Genomic DNA, 15,334 nt, shown 5'->3' on the forward strand with positions numbered 1-15,334 from the left:
TAATGGAAAATGGCGCATGTGCGTCGATTTCACTGATCTGAATAAGGCCTGCCCAAAGGATTCATATCCTTTACCAAGCATAGACGCCCTGGTGGATAATGCTGCAGGGTGTAAGTTGTTAAGCTTCCTGGATGCCTTCTCGGGGTATAACCAGATCAAGATGCATCCCATGGATGAAGAGAAGACTGCCTTCATGACCGAGAGATCGTGCTACTGCTACAAGGTGATGCCGTTTGGGCTGAAGAACACGGGGGCCACGTACCAGAGGTTGATGGATCGAGTACTTGCACCGATGCTGGGAAGGAATGTGCAAGCGTACGTCGATGACATGGTCGTGACCTCGCCAGAAAAAAGCAAGCACGTTGCAGACTTGGAGGAATTGTTCACGACGATCGCCAAGTTCAAGTTGAAGCTGAATCCAGAGAAATGCATCTTTGGCGTGGAGGCTGGAAAGTTTTTGGGTTTCCTCTTAACTGAAAGAGGAATAGAGGCCAACCCGGATAAGTGTGCCGCCATCTTGGCGATGAGGAGCCCAGCTACCGTGAAGGAAGTACAACAACTAACAGGTCGGATGGCCGCCCTGTCTCGCTTCGTGTCAGCTAGCGGAGAGAAGGGCCATCCCTATTTCCAGTGCTTAAGGCGCAATAACAAGTTTGCTTGGACGAAGGAGTGCGAGGAAGCCTTCGTCAAGCTGAAGGAGTATCTGGCGAGCCCGCCGGTTTTGTGTAAACCGCTGGTGGGAACCCTTCTCAGGTTGTATTTTGTTGTAACTGAGAGGGCGGTAAGTGCGGTGCTCGCCCAGGACCAAGATCAGGCTCAGAAGCCTATTTATTTTGTTAGTAAGGTGCTGCAGGGCCCCGAAACGAGATATCAGGCCCTGGAGAAGGCTGCACTGGCAGTGGTATTTTCGGCGAGGAGGTTGCGCCACTACTTCCATAGCTTCACGATACTGGTGATGACTGACCTGCCCATCCAGAAGGTATTGAAGAAGCCCGACGTTGCGGGAAGGATGGTGAAGTGGGCAGTGGAGCTGTCGGAGTTTGACATTAAGTATGAGCCCCGTGGCCCGATTAAGGGGCAAATCTTCGCAGATTTCGTGGTCGAGCTCTCATCTGAGGCGACACGAGTTGAAGGGGACGATTTCCGTTGGGTGCTCTCGGTGGATGGATCGTCGAACCAGCAGGGTAGCGGTGCTGGAGTCATCTTGGAAGGACCCAACGGTGTGCTGATCGAACAATCTTTGAGGTTTGCCTTCAAGGCCAGCAACAACCAAGCAGAGTATGAGGCGCTGATCGCCGGAATTTTGCTGGCCAAAGAAATGGGAGCCAGGGTGCTGATGGCTAAGAGTGACTCGCTGCTAGTCACGGGGCAAGTAACAGGCGAGTTCCAGGCTAAAGATCCACAAATGGCGGCTTACCTGGAGTTTGTGCAGGAATTGAAGAGTTCCTTTGCCTCCTTTGAAGTGGTGCATGTGCTTAGAGAGCAGAATGCCCGAGCTGACTTGCTGGCTAAGCTCGCCAGTTCAGGCAAGGGGGGTAGGCAGAGGACGGTGATTCAAGAAACTCTGAAGACGCCGAGAGCATTTGTAGCAGATCACCTGGTTCTTCAGATAAGCAGGTCGACGGAAAAAGCGGCAAGAAGTCACAGGTCTTTGACGCAAGAAACATTGAGATCGCCGAGAATTAGAGCATGTCGAGGAGAGAAGGTGAACATGACGCAGGTCTGCGCTACCCATGAGCCAGACACCTGGATAACACAGTACAAGCGGTGCCTGGCAGATGGCCTTCTCCCGCTGGATCCGACAAAGGCTAGGAAGATAAAGAAAAATTCTAGCAAGTACACAATGATTGATGACGAGTTTTACAGGTTTGGGTTCACTCACCCACTCCTGGAATGTGTGCATGGCGAGAAATGCACGAGGATTATGGCAGAGCTCCATGAAGGGATATGCGGAAGCCACGTCGGGGGTCGAGCTCTGGCCGCAAGGACTCTCTGTGCAGGTTACTACTGGCCAACGATGAGAGAAGATTGCAAGAGGTATTCACAATGTTGCAAACAATGCCAACAGCACGTCGATTGGCACAAGGCGCCTCCCGAGGAGTTGAAGTCGATTTACAGCCCTTGGCCGTTTCATACTTGGGGAATCGACATCCTGGGACCATTCCCGCTGGCGATCAGGCAGATGAAGTACTTGGTGGTGGCGATTGAGTATTTCACCAAGTGGATCGAAGCAGAACCAGTGGCCCAGATCACCGCACACAAGATCGAAGGTTTCGTGTGGAAGAACATTGTGTGCCGGTTTGGTGTGCCCAAGCGCCTGGTGTCGGACAATGGGACTCAGTTTGCAAGCCACCTGTTGAAGAAGCTGTGCGAAGGGGTGGGAATTCAACAAGTGTTTGCATCCGTCGAGCACCCTCAAACAAATGGCCAAGTAGAGTCAGCTAATCGGGTGTTGCTAAGAGGTTTGAAGAGAAGGCTGGAGAAAGCCAAAGGAAGCTGGAGATCCAGGAGATCCAGGAGAGCTCGCCGAGATTCCAGAACTTCGTGGAGGAAGACTCGAACGAGGAGAGAAGGTTGAACCTGGATCTACTGGATGAGGTCGGGGAAGAGGCGAGATTGAAAGCTGAGGCGGTGAAGAGAAGGATTGAACGAAGATATAACTCGAAGGTGATGCTGAGACAGTTTAGAGAAGGCGACCTGGTGATGAGGAAAGCCCACCAGTACGAGATGGAGAATAAACTGTCGCCCAAGTGGATGGGACCGTTTAGAATAACCGAGGCGCTCGGGAACGGCGCCTACCGCTTAGAGACGTTGGAAAGAGGGGCGATTCCTCGCACTTGGAACGCCACGCACCTCAAGTTATATTACAGTTAAGAACTTTGTAAGTAAAGACAAACACGAAGTTATATTACAATGTCTCTGTTAAAACAGTTTGAAGGGGGCACTCTTTTTTCCCTAAGGAGGGTTTTTAACGAGGCCACCCAATAAAGAGGAGTTTTCGAAGTTTAAGTTGTTTTAGATTGCATGCTTGTTGTTTTCCGAAAGTTTTGAAGAAAGACCTTGTCACTTATATGTGATTTAAGGCAAGTTAAAGATATGTTGCATGCTTTCTAAAAAGTTAAAGTCCTCATCGTCTTTCGGCGATCTAAGGCACCAGTTAAAGTTAAAGTCCTCATCGTCTTTCGGCGATCGGAGGCACCAGTTAAAAGACCTCAACGCCCTCGCGCGTTCTGAGGCGAGATAAAGACCTCCTCGCCGTCGAGCGAGTGCAGGCGAGGAAGAGTGAAAAGTCCTCAGTGTTTCTGGGAGCGAGAAGATGTAACCCCTGGGGCAATGTAGAGGCACCAGTGAAAAGTCCTCAGTGCTTCTGGGGGCGAGAAGATGTAACCCCTTGGGCAATGTAGAGGCACCTGCGAAAGTCCTCAGTGTTTCTGGGGGGGAGGAGATGTAACCCCTGGGGCAATGTAGAGGCACGAGTTAAAAGACCTTCTCGCCTATGAGCGAGTTCAGGCGAGTTAAAGACCTTCTCGCCGATGAGCGAGTTCAGGCAAGATAAAATCCTTCTCGTCTCGAACGAGTTCAGGTATGGTGTAAAGGGTGGAAGAAGTTTGGAGGGTGGCTAAGGTAGGTTCGAAGAGAGCGCCTAGCCACCCGGTCTCTTGTTCTGAAGCTCAAGGAGGTAGAGAAGGATCCGAAAGGCGCCTCTACCCCCAGATAAAGGAACAATGGCCAAGGTATGAAGCCAGAAAGAAGCTGATATCGCCAAGAGTCTTTGGCGACCAGGAAAAGTTCAAGCAGTGGCAAGAAAGTTAAAGACCCGTTTTGATGAAGCAGGCCGGGTTAGCGGTGTCTTAAGCCATTAGTTGAGTTAAAGTTCGTTGTTTGAAGAGTGATTTTACGCTAAAGTTCATTGCCTTGAGATTACAAGTTGTTAGAGTGATTGTTATTCGAAAGTCAGTGGTTCGAAGCAGTTAAGTGTATAATCGTGCTTACGAAATCGCTAAGTTAATTTCTTGAAGAAAATTGCGCATGGAAAGATAAAGTAGCCAAAGAAGTTACAAGAATAATGCAAGGACTTTATCATAAAGTAAGTATTAGATTCAAGGCACATGTACAGAAAAAGAAAAAAAGTTCATTACAATCATATGAAAGGAGAAAGCACAAAGGTAGTGGATGGGGGGAATCAATCAGTCTTCAGCAGGAACAACCTTCCCATCCACCACCTCGTTATTGAGGGACACCATGGTAAGATCTAGATCGGGGAACAAGCAGGCAAACTGTTCCCGTGCGGCCTCGAATCCAGCAGCAAGAATTTGGGCAGAACTCAGATTAAGTTCTTCGATCTGTTTCTTAAGTTCTTCAATTTGGTTCTTCAGCCCCTCGTTCTGCTGCTTCAGCTCTTCAGCTTGCTTCTTGAGTTCTTTGTTGGTTTCCTGAGCTTGAAGAAGGTCTTCAGCAACCTTCTTGGATTCTGCCTGCACCTGGCCCAGTTCAGCAGCGATCTTCCCTTTTTCTTCGTTGGCTTCGGCAAGCTTAGCCATGGTGTCGTCCCTCTCCTTCTCCACCTTTCCCAGGAAGACCTCCCGATCGGCTGACCTTTGTTCCAGCTTCTTCACCTTGGCGGCGTCAGTTTTAATCAAGGCCTCCAGGTCAGCCACTTTGACGCGATAAGGCACCAGCTTGCTCTCCAGCTCAATCTTCTCTTGAGCCAAAAGCTGCACCTTATGGCGTAGATCGGTGGCCTCCTTGCGCGCCACCCGGAGCTCGGTGCTCATTGCATCTTCTACTCGGGAGTGTTCAATCTCGGCGAGTGTAAGATTGCAGGATAACCTCTCCGCCTCAATCCTTATGGAGTTATTCTCGGCTCGGAGTGTGAAGAGGTCGTCCTGGAGCTTCCTGGTGGAGCTCTCCACAGCTTTAGATATAATGGCGGGGAAATCCTCCGCCATCATCTTTAGTTTTGCTGAGAAGGGCTCCCACATCCTCGTGACCTCAAGAGAGAGGTTTGCTTGTGGAGGCACCGGGTGGGCTCGTTGTTGGTTTTCGCCGCCACCTTCTTGAGTTGGTTGCTCAGCGGGTGCTTCTTGGCGTGGTGGCGACGTCGGGGATTCAGTAATAAGAATTGGAGAGTGGTGAGCACCTTCATCCCCGATTGGTGCAACGTTTGCGGTTGAGGCATTTGAAGGAGGACCCCCTCCAGCTGATACATAAGGCGTGGAGGCACTTGGGGGGTCCTCCATGAAGTTAGGCTCGGCGGCCTCAACCACAGGAGGCGCAGATGCCAAAGGAATCGCTTGGACTGGCGAGGCGGGAGCTGGTGGAGGAGGCAATGTTGGAGGCGGGGCAGGTGTAGATGGTGGTGTTGATGTTGGAAGAGGGGGTGGAGCAGATGGTGAAGAAGGTGCCACCCTCTTCCTCTTCGTGACGAGGCTATCTTCAGTCGCCTCGTCGTCTTCTTCTTCCTCCTCATGGACTACTTGGGGGGCTTTCCTCTTTGGTTTCCTGAGGATAAGCTTTTGGCGTTGGTTGGCGGGTTGGGCCTCAAAGGAAGTTGGGCCTTTGGGTGGCGATCTACCCTGAGCAGCGGCGATCTCCACCACAGAGTTTGGCACGGTTTGGGAACCCGATGCCAACCCATGGGATCGGGCGAGCGCCCTCAGTTCAGCGAGGTTTCCTTGGCCCAACATACGATCTGCATAATGCAGAGATACATGAGTTAGCTCAGAGGATTGCAAAGATACATGGGTTAGTTCAGAAGAAAAGGTAAACACATAAGGCAGTATGCAGCAAAAGCAGATAAATGGTGCAGAAAATAAAACCAAAGTCTTGCGCACAACGCACAAGACGCCCAGAAACAGTTAACAGAGGTAATGTCAAAATAAAGACTTAGACGTTGAGGTGAGTTCTAACCTATGCGAATTTCGAGTTGATCTTCGAAGAACTCGAAGCAGATGAGCGTGGTGGTGAGGAAGGTGATGTTGGCATCTGCCACACTCTTCCAGAAGAAGCATAGGTCCCTGTCCAAGGCACTCATGCTATCAGGACTCCTTGGCCTCCTGAAGCTGCTTTTTGGACTCTTTGTTCCCCTTGTTTACCCAATACAAGGGGAAACCGTCGAGCAGAGAAGCGTCCTTGTCATTGGGGCGCACCTGGACGAACTTGCCCTTCCAGTCTTTGTAGGATTGCTGGAAGATAGAGAGGATCGACCTCCCAGCAATCCCGTTCAAGCTCACCCACAGGCGGTCTCCTAGGTGCTTGGCTTCAAGAAAGAGGAAAACGTCCACTGACGCTGGCAGCCCCAAGTGGTCGCACATTATCTGGAAGGCTCGTACGAACGCCCAGCTGTTGGGATGGAGCTGGGCGGCGGCGATGTCGAGCTCGGTGAGAAGCTCCCTTTCAAAGCGAGTGAAGGGAAACCTAAGTTTCACCTTCTTGAACAGAGTGGTATATATGAGGCAGAACAACCCGCCGGTGTTCCCCTTATCATCAACACACACCGGCATGTCGGGAGAGCAAGGCAGCACCATCATCTTCTCTTCGTGCTCCTTGTGGAACGATAGGTGAGGCTCGTCCCCCTTCTTCAATCGCAGAACTGCCCCAGCAGAGTTTACAGAAGATGTTTCCTTCAACAAAGTCGGGGTGGCCCATGGGTACAGTTTTTTGAAATCTGGAGAAGGCACGGAGGCTCCTCCGGTGACGGGTGGAGTGGCCTGAGCCAAGTTGGGGCGGGAGGGTGCAGGCCTCTCAGCCTGAGAAGAAGAAGCACCGCGTGCTCGCGGTGGGTTGTGTGCTTGTGAGGAGGGGTTTCGTGACGAAGGAGGAGGATTTGGGGTGATCTTTGAGCGAGTCATTGCGGAAGCTGCAAAGGAAGAAGAAAAGAAAAGGTGATCAGGACTCGCAGAGGCTGACTCGATCATGAACGAAGGGTGAAAAAACGAACGAACGAAGGTTCGTTGTAACGAAGACGAAGCCCTAAGTTACGAAGAAGGAGAAATAGAAAAAAAACAACCCACAACGTATGCAGCAGACAGTTAAAGGATGATGCGAATCGGTTAAAATGCAGGAAAAACCAGCAGAAGAAGGAAAGGAAGTACCTTTTTATGATCGGAAGAGTAATGAAGGATGTTGGTGATTCAGGAGGTTGAAGAACGTTGAGGGCTTTTGCAGAAGAGAGTTGGAGCGTCTGAGAATACGAAGAAAGTGATGGAACAGTGGAGCGAAATGGGTTTGGGAAGCGCAAACGTTAACTGAAGGTAACTGTTGATGAAGCCACGTGTCGAACGATGGGAGGGGTGTTTGGTGGAGCGTCAGAGAAGCAGAAAGTACAACCGCTTGAAATTCTGCGCCAGTGCCACGTAGATCGGTATTGACGTGACTCCTTTAGTCTTTTCGCTGGAAAAGTCTTCGCTTAAGACTGGGGGGCTTGTGTACCGCCCTGGTAGTCGGAAGTGATGACGTGGCATCAAGCTACAGTATAGGCGTGTTGACGAGATGCCAGGTTGGCAGAAGGGAAGGAAGTCGAGGGGCTCGTGAAATCGCCAGTTATTAAGTTGGCGTGCTCCGATCTCCAGTATACCAGAACTGGCGGTCACCGGGTTAAAGATGAAGTCGCCAGATGTAAACTCAGGCGACCAAGTGATTAGAGATCGCCGGAGCAAGCACATCGTCGAAGATGAAGGTGGTGCAGATTATGAAGGCGGCCGGCGAGACCACAGGGAAGGTGTACGAAGGCACCCTAACTCGCCAATCCCAGTAGAGATCGCGCTTCAAGTTAGCTATGCACTGGGCAGCACCATGCATAAGTAACTTAGCCAAAAGAGAGTCAGAAGCAGCGCCCAAGTCAAGGAGGCTCCAGATGATGGCACGTGTACGACTGGATGCGAGCCACGTGTCCAGGTGTGTAACTGCCAGGAGAGAGAAAGTGACCAGGTATATAAGGGTTTCCCAACGAATTTCTGAGGTACGCACGTTCAGATTGTCTTCTTTACGCTTGCGAGTTCTTGAGTATACTGTGAGAGAGAACTGGTTCACGGTTCCTTGAGAGTTCTTGAGTGTTACTGATGGCATTTTCATGAAGTTCTTCTTGAATCAATGTAGAGTATGGGGCGGAAGCAATGAATGAGAGTGAGCAAGATCCTCCTAAGAGTGGTGTTGATCTTGTAGGTGCATGATAAGTGTGGGTATTGGGTGGTTCGGCCAGCCCAAGGGAAAAGATGAGGAATTGAAGTTTAGAGCCTAGGATTCTAGGGAGAAGCAAAGTTGAGCACAAATGGGCAGCATAACTTTACTCACAATAAACTTGAAAATACAAGGTGTAGGCTCCTCCTTTTATAGGCTAAGGAGGACCATAATGCAACCCTAATGCTAGCCAAATGAAATGTAAATGTGAAGCACATGGGTGCACATGGCACATGGGTGCACAAATGAGCACATGGGGAGGGGTGTGTCTAGTTTTTATGCTCACCCCCTCCATGGGCTTTCTAGACCGGCCTTGGTAAATTTAGAGGTTTTTTTAGAAACTCTAAGTTTACCTAGGTTGGTGTTTTAGGTGCCAAAATTAACTCTAAGAAAATTACAAATAAAGTTCCTATGCTAATTTTGACGAGAAATTAAAGTCTACTCTACACTAGAGTTTATGGCATTTGAACATGTAAAAGAACGTCTTCTTGGATCCTCTTGGCCATAACTCTATGGTTGGCCCAAATCTACCCTTTGGTGGGCTTGCACGTGGGCTTGTGCTTGGGCCTCTTCCATCATCCCCTCCCTCTTGAAAAGGATTTGTCCTCAAATCCATTGCTTCTTCTTCTTCATGGCTAGGGGAATGGATGTGGCTGGATGGTGTCCATCATCTCCTCCTTCTTGAGAAGATCTATCCTCAGATCTACAGACTTGATCTCGGATAACAACCTTTTGCTTCGCCAAAGCTTGTCCTCCTGGATCAAACGTCCACCTATAGAAATAATCAAATAAGGCATAGGTGTTAGTTTGCAAATTAATTTTACTAGGTTGCCATTTTTGTTTTTCTTTTGGTTTTGGCAACCTTGGACAAAGTTTCTCTTTTAATGGTTGTGTGTGGTCTCTAATCATCTTATGTATTTTAAAATGTTCATTTGTGGTTACTTTCTCTTTAGGCATAAATCCTATAGAAGATGGTAACAACTTAAAAGGAGAAAGATGATTGAACCCACACATAACTTTAAAAGTAGAAATATAAGTAGTTTTGTGAACTACTTTATGGTATGTTTGCTCACCTCTAGAGTTGTGTGTGCACTTCATGATTATTCTAGGCATAGTAGAAAGAGCTAGATTTTCAAATATATTTTGACCATGCGTTTGAGGATGATAAGAATTTAAAGTGTGCAATTTAGTTGCAAGTTTTCCAAAGGAAATCCTCAAATCATGGTTTGCGTAATTTGGAACTTTATTCAACACTATGCTTGAAGATAAACCATGAAGATGTATCACTTCTCTAGAGAAGAGTTTATCCATAACCATGAAGATTGAATCACAACCTTTTGTTGTCCTAGGGAGTTTTAATATGAAATTTATATCTTCCCAAGGATCATTTGCAAAAGGTGAAGGAGTATAGAGTTTATGAGACATTGCCTTGGGCGTAGTTTGAAAACAAGAATTGTACCTAAGGTAATGTATTTGAACTTCTTTTCTCATGGGGGACAAAAGTTTTCCTTTTAAAAGCTCTAGAGTTTTATCAACTCTAATTTGTCCCATGAGTTCTCCTTCATGAAAACTTTTTCTCTTATGTGTAAGGATAGTCTCGTTGTGACAACCATTGTTTATAAGGATTTGTACACTTTGCAATGGTTGTCTCAATAAGACATGACAAGTTTCTTTAGGCACTACTTCACATAAAAAATTGTTTTCGTAGATGCTTATAAAAAACTTGACATTCACTTGGTGATATCCTAGCACATATGAGAAATAATCTATTTCATTTTTATCTATGCAAGCTTCTTTTAAAGACTCTTCTTTTTCACTTAGGCTTGCAAGTGTTCCTTTACAAAAGGTAAGGCTTTGAGGTTGTTCAACAAGACACATATTTTCAAAGGTATTTTTAAATCTTTGGTCTTGTTGAATGACCTTGTGGGAAGGAACACTCTTCTCCCACGCCTTTTGTTCTTCAAGGGTCTTCTCATGCTTTTCTTTTTCTTCTTTTTCTTTAGCTTCCCTTTCGACTTCCCCTCTCTTCTTTTGTGTTTTTCTTTCCTTTCTTTCTTTATGGGAAGCAAACAATTTTTCTACCCTCATTTCCCAATCTACGCATGCTTCTATATTTTCTTTTCCATGGAAATGGGGTTGGTCTACCCTAACCCCTCTTGGGTTTTCTTGTTCTTTTCTATCTCTTCTATGTCTTCTAGGGGGTGCTTGATAATAATCATTTACTCTAATGCTCCCCTCCCCAAAAGAATCATGATCTTTAGAGATATATGCATGAGAAGGTAATTTTTTTAGAATGTGAGACTTCTCATCCTTTGCTTTAGTCAAAACATTAAGTTTAGTCTCACTCTCCAATTGTCTATAAGCAATTGATTGCACAGTTTGTGAAACTTCTTTCAAAAGAGTTTTTAAAGATTTTAATTCACTTCCAATAGACTTTGTAGAATGAGAAGAAGAAGACATGGCTAAAGCTTTGTGTATACAAGTATTTTACCTTGAGAAAACTTAGGAAAGTCAAAGAAGGTAGTTTTCCAGGTAAGGGAGGTGAGTCACAAAGGACTACTTAAATACCAAGCCTTTGCCTTAGCCAAAAACTATCCCTCAATGTCTTCACACAAAACTTTCTCTTAGTAAACCACTTAGAACACAATTAAGTTGAGAAATCAAATTTTCAAAGAAAGAAAACAATGCAAGCTACTAATCAACAAAGCTAGTCGGTTTAACACAAACTTAACAAAATAACCATGCAAAGCGTCACTAACTAAGCAAAAGAAAAGGCAATTACAAACAAGTAACAATTACTAATCAAGAATGCTATACTATTCGGCCCTAGGTGAGGCTTCTTGGACACTTTGAGCCCTTGAAGACACACTCACCGTCTAAACGTAATTAACAAGGTAATTAACAATAAACCAAGTTGCAAAGGAAATAAGAGAACTCCCTTTGTTGATCCTCTTTTGGTTAGTGCACTTCCTTGTTGTCTTTGCTTGTTGATCTTCAAGTGTTTGTAGTGTTTTCTCAAGAATGCTTGTTTCGGCTTTGGCCTTGTCTTCTCCTTAGAATGATGGCCTTTAATCCTCCAATTTCCAGCACCTAGCAAAGGGCTAAACCTTAACCAAATCAAGTTCCCATTCACATAAGCACCAAAGAAGAATTAAATTCCAGCACCCAAATTAGAGGTCAAAGAACAAAAGCAAGAAACAAATTTAATTGAATAAAACAGTACCACCAAAAGGATTTAGATTGTGACAGCTAGAAAGAGAGTCAATTAAGTAAAGCAAACAAATAAAGGTACTCAATTAAAGGTTGGCACACAAAAGAATTCCTAAAGAAAAGCACTAGATTAGATGACCAAATAAAAAAAACAGCACCACTGGAAAATGTTGTGGGCCAGAAAACGTGTTTGTTCCCCGATTTATGCTGCGCTGTATTTTTAGAATTTGGCTCTGAAATTTGATATGCAAGATATTCAGGATCTTATCTAAAATCTGGCTTTGGAATCACTCAAAACGGATGCACCATTTTTTTTTAATAAATTTTGCAAAATTGGTGTTCGGTTATGCCAGCTGGAGCGCTTCAGATTTGCACTCTGATCTTAAAAGATTTATCATTTTTTTTCTGTTGCTTCCTTTGACCTAATTCTTTTTTTGTCCTTTCTATAACACTTTAAACTTGCATTTTCCAGAGAATCAAAATTTTCCTATGGGTGGAAATATTTTTCTGGGTTAAAACAGCCAAAACAGAGAAGGTGAAAACAGGGGAATCTGAAAACTGGAAACAAAAACAGCAAGATACCAAAGTTTAGACACAATGGAAATTTGTGAAATAGATTTGTGTATGATCTAAACACAATATGAACTCAAACTAAAAATTAAAAAGGCACCAAAGGAGCAAAGAACAGCAGATTCAAGCAAATAAAGAGACCCAAAATCAAGAAACAAATAAGCCAAATAAAAGGGGTACTATGAATTGTTGACAATATGGATGAACATGACTTGACAAAACATGTATAGATTCAGAAAATTAAAGACTCAAAGCATAATATGAACCAAAATAATGAAAGCAATAAAGACTCAAAGCCTAAAACAAAATAGCAACACAAAGGTGTATGGAATCCTATCACAAATTGCACAAGAACTTGTTCAAGATCAAATGAACAAGAGTGCTTCGGTTGGATCTTCCACAAAGCACACCAAGAACAAATTAAAATGTAAAAAACAGCAAGACAAGTAAGGAAAGTAAATGACAATATGAAATAAAGAAGAACTAAAATTGAAAAGACAAGGAGCTACTCATCTTGAAGAACCAAAGCTCATGATACCAAATGATGGCATTTTCATGAAGTTCTTCTTGAATCAATGTAGAGTATGGGGCGGAAGCAATGAATGAGAGTGAGCAAGATCCTCCTAAGAGTGGTGTTGATCTTGTAGGTGCATGATAAGTGTGGGTATTGGGTGGTTCGGCCAACCCAAGGGAAAAGATGAAGGAATTGAAGTTTAGAGCCTAGGATTCTAGGGAGAAACAAAGTTGAGCACAAATGGGCAGCATAACTTTACTCACAATAAACTTGAAAATACAAGGTGTAGGCTCCTCCTTTTATAGGCTAAGGAGGACCATAATGCAACCCTAATGCTAGCCAAATGAAATGTAAATGTGAAGCACATGGGTGCACATGGCACATGGGTGCACATGGCACATGGGTGCACAAATGAGCACATGGGGAGGGGTGTGTCTAGTTTTTATGCTCACCCCCTCCATGGGCTTTCTAGACCGGCCTTGGTAAATTTAGAGGTTTTTTTAGAAACTCTAAGTTTACCTAGGTTGGTGTTTTAGGTGCCAAAATTAACTCTAAGAAAATTACAAATAAAGTTCTTATGCTAATTTTGACAAGAAATTAAAGTCTACTCTACACTAGAGTTTATGGCATTTGAACATGTAAAAGAACGTCTTCTTGGATCCTCTTGGCCATAACTCTATGGTTGGCCCAAATCTACCCTTTGGTGGGCTTGCACGTGGGCTTGTTCTTGGGCCTCTTCCATCAGTTACTCTTGAAGTATTTGGTGGTTCAGTCACTGACTTGGGCGTTGGAGTGCGATCGGCCGCAGCGGTGCCGCTCTGTTCTTTTGCAGGTTCTTGAGGTGGATCGTGACAAAGGACGGAGGTTGAAGCGGTGCACACGTCGATCCAAGTTTGACGAGGCAAGTTCCAACGTTTTGGTCAACAGGCAGGATCAGTTATGATTCAGTGAAAATAGAGAGAAACACTTACCTGTGAGCATATGAGAAGATATTCCTTGATGAATTGTCATTTATTTGTTTTGATTTGATCCTAGAAGTTGATTGTGTCTATATTTTTCTATTTGAATTTGGAAGCATCATAAGTTTCTAATTTGATCTGTTGTTTAGTGAATTAAGTTGTTTGATATTTAAATTCAAATATATTCATTTTCTTTTCTTGAGGACAAACAAGATTCTAAGTTGGTGAGAGTGATAAGTGCCTAATTTCAGTAATATTTCATATTAACATATATAGGCACTTATGAGGATTTATTGCTAATTTACATATAAAATAATCCCTAATTTATGAATTTATTCGAGCTAAAAAGAGAAAGTTGGGAGGTCCTAGAATGGAAAACGATGCAAAGAAAGATTGGACTTTTTTTATGTTTTATCACTTAGCCCATTAGTGCGACACAAGAAGCAACCTAACCCTAGAAAATTAGAATAAATAGGGGGCTAGAGATTCAACCCTAGTGTGCTAGATTGAGAGGAAAACACCATAGTATGAATTGTAACCCAATTGGGAGAATGGAAGGTGCTAGAAGTATGCGTGGCTAATTCTACCCTTTGGGATTGGGAGTAATCCGCTCAAACTCTTATGTATTTAGGTGATATCTTATATATTAATATTCATTTCTTGATTGGTTATTGGTATTGTTGTTTTACTTTTAACTTTCCGTGACAAATTGAGAATCTTAAATATGACCGAGAGGTATTTTTAGAGTTCGGACATAAACATCAATACTTAACATATTTGAGTGTTAGAGATAAACTTGAAATGTTAATTTCCATTAACATCTGATTGTGATTTCTAAGTTGTTTTTATAAGCATGCGAGAGATCGATATTTAGGAAACATTTTTAAGAATTTTATATGCGAGAGATCGATATAAATAAATTTTCTACGGGCATCAATTTCAATCAAAGAACTTAATATTGACATGTTAATCAAAATACATAAAAGTGAGAGAGATGAAACCTAATCCCTATTTTTTGAACTCAAACAACTAATTCTTTGTTTGTTTTCTTATTGATCATTGCCAACAAACTTAATTCAACACTTTTTGCTTTTTGTATTGTGTTTTATTGTTCTGTTGTTATATTTAACGAATATTGTACTTGATAATTCATTGTTCCTTGTGGGATCGATATCCGTCCTTAGGGACAATTATTGCTTATGAAAAATGCGGTGCACTTGCCGTAAAAAGTCATCACTGGGATGATAAGTCAATCACATATCTCTTCACATTGTCAGTTAGCAGATATGTTTACTAAGCCTCTTGGGAAAGATCAGTTTGTGACTTTGTGAAACAAGTTGAGAGTCCATGATATTTTCTCATTAACTTGAGGGGGGTATTGAAATTATTATATTTTCCATATAAATGTATATAGAAAGTGTATCAATATATAATATACGTAGTAAAATAAGACAATAGTTTGATGTAATTGCTGATAGATATGTATAACATATGGAGTAGTGATTTACATGGAGCACATATCTCCAATCTGATTGTATATAAACACTAGGCATGCGTTAAATGAATATACAAAAAATATCCTATCCATAATATTTGATAATTTTTCTAGAAATTTGATCATTATGCATAACAAAAAAAAGCATATATAACAATATTTAAAAATTTATAAAAAAGGTCATTTTTAACGACAATTTTAAGCATAAACAGTCGTTAAAGCTATTTATGACTTTTTTTTTTTCTTTTAAGTGAAGTAACAACAATTTTATTTTCAATGTCGTAATTTTTTTTATAACAACGGTTATATAACTGTCTTAATAATCATTATGTTTAACGACGTACCTTTATATATCGTATTAACTATGCAGAATAGAGATTTGTAGAATAGTTACTAGTCATATGATTG

Source organism: Phaseolus vulgaris, chromosome 11, assembly GCF_000499845.2.
Source record: "Phaseolus vulgaris cultivar G19833 chromosome 11, P. vulgaris v2.0, whole genome shotgun sequence".
Classification (NCBI taxonomy): Eukaryota; Viridiplantae; Streptophyta; class Magnoliopsida; order Fabales; family Fabaceae; genus Phaseolus; species Phaseolus vulgaris.